The sequence below is a fragment of the Hyperolius riggenbachi genome, chromosome 9, assembly GCF_040937935.1.
Source record: "Hyperolius riggenbachi isolate aHypRig1 chromosome 9, aHypRig1.pri, whole genome shotgun sequence".
Classification (NCBI taxonomy): Eukaryota; Metazoa; Chordata; class Amphibia; order Anura; family Hyperoliidae; genus Hyperolius; species Hyperolius riggenbachi.
The window spans coordinates 46952240-46958239 of NC_090654.1; the positions used below are offsets into that span (position 1 = coordinate 46952240).

The window sequence follows — 6000 nt, forward strand, 5'->3', positions numbered from 1 at the left end:
AAGACCTGGAAGGTGTGGGTCTGCCTTGGCTCTTTCTACTTCAAGAAGAAGGTCGCTTAATTCTTGAAACTTGTGGTTGTCCTTGTTAGACAGTTTTGGGAAGTTTCGAAGTCTCTTGAATAAGGCAAGCTCAATAGCTTCAGAACATCCATAAACTCTCTCTAATCTCTCCCAAACTATGTTAAGACCCGTTGCTGGATCATCGCAATGAACAGATTTCAGTCTTTTAACTTGTTCTGATGACTGCGGTCCCAACCATTTGATAAGTAGGTCAAGTTCTCCTATAGGTTCAATCTCCAGGTTCTGGATTATAGTCTTGAATGTAGCTCGCCAACCTCTGTAGTTTTCTGGTTGATCATCAAATTTCGTTAGTCCAGAGTTAAGAAGCTCTCGGCGAATCATATACTTGCCAACTTCTTCAATTTCAGACTTTTCTGATTTTATTTCTGTACGTGGAAATGCATCACCACTGCAGACAGTATGTGGCTTGTGCTGTTCCAGTGGTGATGTAGAGAATGGAGATGCAGATGCGTTTACTCCAGGCGAGGGTTTGATCTGTGTGATGTTTGGAGCATGGGAGCTTGAAAAAGACTGTGTTATGAGATTCATGGGATTTGTTCCAATTGGTTGTGATATTTCTTTGTGATTATATCTTGCTGAGGTCTGACAAGGTGTATAGATTTGTTCTCTTGGACTTGTAGTGTTGGACAGCATAGCAGAATCCTTCAAAGGTACAGTGTTAAACTGAGATTCATGTTTTAACGATATGCATTCTGGCTGTTTACTTGCTGAACAGGTAGGTGCAGAGACTTCAGCTGTAAGTAGGGGAGTATATCCATTGTTCTGGTTCAGAACAAATTGCAAAGTTCGTTTAGCAGGATCGTCAGCAGACTTTAGGCTAGGGTAATTAATTCCTTCTTCCTCTTCCACAGCTTGTTCGAAGACCTTTAACCTTGCTAGAGCTGCTGCTTCTTCTCTTTTCTTTTGCAGAAGTTCTAACTGGGCCTCTGTCTCTGCCTGCACACGTGTTGCTTCTGCCTGCACACGTGTTGCTTCTGCCTGTGCTTCTGCCTGCACACGTGTTGCTTCTGCCTGTGCTTCTGCCTGCACACGTGTTGCTTCTGCCTGTGCTTCTGCCTGCACACGTGTTGCTTCTGCCTGTGCTTCTGCCTGCACACGTGTTGCTTCTGCCTGTGCTTCTGCCTGCACACGTGTTGCTTCTGCCTGTTTGCGTGCTGCTTCCGCCTGTTTGCGTGCTGCGTCCGCTTTAAGAGTCGATTCTTGTTCAAAGCAATAAGATTGTGCTTTCGCAGCCTCTGCTTCTGCACGGGCTTTGACTAACTGAATGCTTAATGCTGACCTCTGGGAGAGTGACTGCAGCGATTTGCTTGATCTAGTAAATCTGTGAGAGGTTGCTTGCACTGACAGTTTTTTTGAGTGTCTAGAAGAAATAGAGGTACAGGATGTAGTTTCGATCAAATTTGCTATCCTATTCTCTAACTGTAACTTGGCTTCCATAAACATAACATGTCTCTGTTGATCAGCAGTGGTAAAGTCATCCAACTCTTTTGACGCTTGATCTGTACTAACTTGCGATAGAAAGGAAGAATATTTTTCAGAGAGTTTCCTGTAATTTTCATATGTCTTCTTAAGTCTTGTAAGTGCATTGTTTAATTGCTCTCCATTACTGCCAGTCTTCTCAATATCAGATATGTGTTGCAGCGTTTTTATCCACAATTCAGACAGACTATGGAACATTCCTTCACTTTCTGCTTCATACCTCTCTCTTGCCTTTAGAGAAAGATGTATTGACCGCCTTGGTCTCTCAGGTAGTACAACATGTTTATCTGAATCATCTTGACCGAGCATTAATTCATCTTCCATGTTAACCACCCTGGCGTTCTGATTAAATCGCCAGGGTGGCTGCGGGAGGGTTTTTTTTAAATAAAAAAAAAACTATTTCATGCAGCCAACTGAAAGTTGGCTGCATGAAAGCCCACTAGAGGGCGCTCCGGAGGCGATCTTCCGATCGCCTCCGGCGCCCAGAATAAACAAGGAAGGCCGCAATGAGCGGCCTTCCTTGTTTTGCTTATATCGTCGCCATAGCGACGAGCGGAGTGACGTCATCGACGTCAGCCGACGTCCTGACGTCAGCCGCCTCCGATCCAGCCCTTAGCGCTGGCCGGAACTTTTTGTTCCGGCTGCGCAGGGCTCAGGCGGCTAGGGGGGCCCTCTTTCGCCGCTGCTCGCGGCGAATCGCCGCAGAGCGGCGGCGATCAGGCAGCACACGCGGCTGGCAAAGTGCCGGCTGCGTGTGCTGCACTTTATTTCATGAAAATCGGCCCAGCAGGGCCTGAGCGGCGACCTCCGGCGGTACTGGACGAGCTGAGCTCGTCCAGACCGCTCAGGTGGTTAATAGAATGCATAGAAATAGACATGCTCTATGGCTGCAGATATGATGCTTATGAATCTTATCACTGGGTGATTTTTTTTTTTTAAACTTAATAGCGATAGTCCCAAACAGAAGAAATGTACAATTTCTGTAGCAGTCTGTACTCACTGTATTCACTGTAGGAAGGCAGACAGGCAATTCTTGTACTTTTTTGCTGAACGTCTATTTACTCTTTGTAGACTTGTGTTTGAGGTGTAGCTAGGTAATCCTTTATCGTATTGCAGATCAGTCCTTTACTGATGAGATGACAGGAAATCCCATTACCTTCTTGCAGATATCATATTTTTACTGTTCTGTTTCGAATTCCCGCTTTATGTGTGAGGCATACTCCAGAAGACCCAGTCTGTATAGCAGTATAACTCCACACTGATTTAGAAACCTCCACAGGCAGTTTACTCGATGAAATAATGACTCCAAGTATAATCTGTAGTATCTTTACTTGCGTTGAAAGCATACAAAGATGTTTTTTAGAGCATATTCATAGGTAAAAATATGATGCGACTACAAGCACAGCAGGATCTCCTCACTAACTGAACTCAACTGTTGCAGAAACATCTAGACAAGGCTGTTGAGCAGGGAGTTACAGTTGGGAAATGCTAAATAACTAAATCTTGCAGGGGGACTGGAATATACTAATACAAAGAATATAAATAATGTTAAATAACATTAAAGGAGGCTGTTGTGACAGCACATTAGGTAACCTGGGAACAGGTCTTTTTAGCAACCCCCCACCCCCACCCATATATATTTTATGCAGAATGGTTCATTTCAGGTTGGACTTTATTTGATTAAATATAGTGGCCATTTAAAACGCAGCGATTGGCGTCTGCCATTTATAGCTGCAATATGTATTGCGGATAGCCCCGACGCCATCATTTTATTGAGCACCTCTGAGCACACAAATTTCTGTGCATTGCCGGTAATCACAGCTTTTGCAGCATAGGTTTTCAGTGTTAGGAGTGGGAGGGGCCTTAGGGGCTAAGGTTAGGCACCAACTGGGGGGAGGGTTTAAGGTCAGGCACCAACTGGGGGGAGGGTTTAAGGTCAGGCACCACCACTGGTGGGGGAGGGGTTAATGTTAGGCATCAGTAGAGGTAGGTTTATTGATATTTTACGATCAGAATTAAGCAGAATATCAGTAATTTTACCAAAATTCTACTATCGGCAATATCTGGCACCCCTTTTTACAGGCGTTTTTTTTTTTTTTACATGTACATTTCGTTGTACAATCAACAAAAGTGTTTTGTTTTGTTTTTTTCTATTTCAGGCATACTCTGGCCTGAAGAATAATGAATTGGCCCTTTAGGTGACCATACACTTATAGATGGCCACCAGATTCGACCATCGGATAGGTCCGTCAAATGTGATCTAAGAGCGATCTATTACTGCCACACTTTAGGCATTTTTAATAGATTTCAACATGAAATGTATAAAAAAAAACAACTTTCTAGTAACCCCAGCGTTGCACTGTTCCTTTCAGTAAAATGCTATGGGCTGTCCATCTGCAGCCACTCCTGACCCACTGCCAATCAATATCTTCCACCCGGTGTAATCAACCAATACGATTGATTTTGGTCAAAAATCGATCAGGCTTTTGATATCGAAAGAAAAAATTGATAGGTATATGGCCACTTTTTGTCTAAACACAGCCTACCCACTCGAATGGGCAATTTCACTGAAACACAGATAGCCCATTTTTTATTTGTAGAGATGTAAATGCGCAGCAGTAAGCTGAACGGAACTATGTATTTTATATTATAATGTTAATCTTACATTCAGCTGCTTTGCAAAGAGGAAGGACGACTATCGGCAATGCATACATTGTGACTAGGCTGCTACCTGCTACTTATAAGCCTTGTACACATGCATGAGTACGCTCACCTGCAGGGATCGGGACTTGATCCCTTAGACTACAGTTTGGGGCAAAGGAAAATTGGAGTTTTACTTATCTAGGGCTTTTTTGTAGCCCTCCAGGCAGTTTATCAGGTATCTTGGAGTCCTCCCGATCCCGATCTTCATAGATTCGAGACTAAAACTCTAATCTAGTCTACTATGCATGCATGGTTCCATCTGAGCATGTGCGGTTCACAAAGACTTAAAAGAGAACCAGAGATTAGAACATAACAGATTTATACATACCTGGGGCTTCCTCCAGCCCCATAAGCCTGGATCGCTCCCACGCTGCCTTTCTCCGCTGCCTCTGTCCGCCGGTACCAGGTCCCCGTCATTTCGGCCAGTCGACGCAAGCGCAGTGCGCTCCCTCCGTACTGCGCAGGGGCATGCGTACAAAGCTGGAGAGAGCCCCTGTGCATGCGGAAGACTGGCCGCATCTGCCAGAAGTGACGGGACCCGGTACCGGCAATAGAGGCACCGGAGGACGGCAGAGTGGGAGCGATCCAGGCTTATGGGGCTGGAGGAAGCCCCAGGTATGTATAACATCTTTTTTTCATTTTTTACACAGTCTTAGTCTCTGGTCCCTTTAAACTGCACATGCGCAGAACACTTCAAGCCATCATTTTGATATAAATCACTGCATACATTGCCTGATATGAGCAGGTCTCTACTTTTCTTTAAATGATATGGACCATATGAGTGGTTGTTAAAGTGCACCTGTTACCCATGAACAATGCAGGAAAATGTCCTGTGAACCAAACTAATTTTTCGGCACCTTTTATCTGCCCTGGTCTGTTTTTCTTATTATTAGTCATTTCTGAACAGCATCTTGTTGTATGATCGGAACTTCTCCGTTTCCCAGACTCTACACTGCTCTTTCATAAGTGTATGGATGGGGTCTAGCTAATCTCTTCTAAGATAATAGTTGCTGCACATTGACTATAAACAAGGACGGATTTATACTTTTTCCACCCCTAGGCCAACTTTCTTGCAAAGAAGCCTGTGCAGCCCCCTCTTCCAATTCTAATGCTGGATCCACACCATACAATTTTTTGGCAGATTTACCTGCCAGATCGATTATTTCCAGCATGTCCGATCTGAGGATCAATTTTTCTTGTGCAATTTTCTGATCGATTTCCGTTCTTTTCTATGGAAATCGATCAGAAAATAGCTCAAAAAAAGATCGATCCTCAGATTGGACATGCTGGAAATAATCGATCTGGCAGGTAAATCTGCCAAAAAAATTGTATGGTGTGGATCCAGCATTACATTTATGTACAGCAACCCCCTTTAGTTATATACAGATGATCTGGGCAGCAGCTCCCCTTTTCTATGTGTTCCTCCCATTTGCAGCCTCTTCTTCCATATGCAGCAATCCCTCTTCCATGTCCAGCCGCCCCTTGGACAGCTGCTGCCCAAGGCCCAGGCCTTGGTGGCCTTCTCAGAAACCCCTGACTATAAAATACACATCATCATTTGGGCCATCTGCTTATCTCTGATTACCATTGAATACTGCACTTGTACAAGAACATTAAGGCCTCTTTCACACCAGGACATTGCATTTAGGGGACGTTATAGGTCGCATAACGTGCGCCTAATGCAACGCCTGGTGGTGTTGGTGGAGGACGCTACCTAGAGCTGCGTCATGCAGCTCT

At 44.4% G+C, this 6000-nt stretch overlaps 1 protein-coding gene across 1 annotated transcript in view; it reads right to left on the reverse strand.

The window, feature by feature from the left end:
* Positions 1–4624, reverse strand: part of WDR6 (WD repeat domain 6) — a 49514-nt gene extending 44890 nt beyond the window's left edge. The window contains exon 1 of the mRNA XM_068252682.1: positions 2561–4624. The gene's annotated coding sequence lies outside the window, so the exon portion shown is untranslated. The remainder of the gene's footprint in view (positions 1–2560) is intronic.
* Between the last annotated feature and the right edge of the window lie 1376 nt (positions 4625–6000).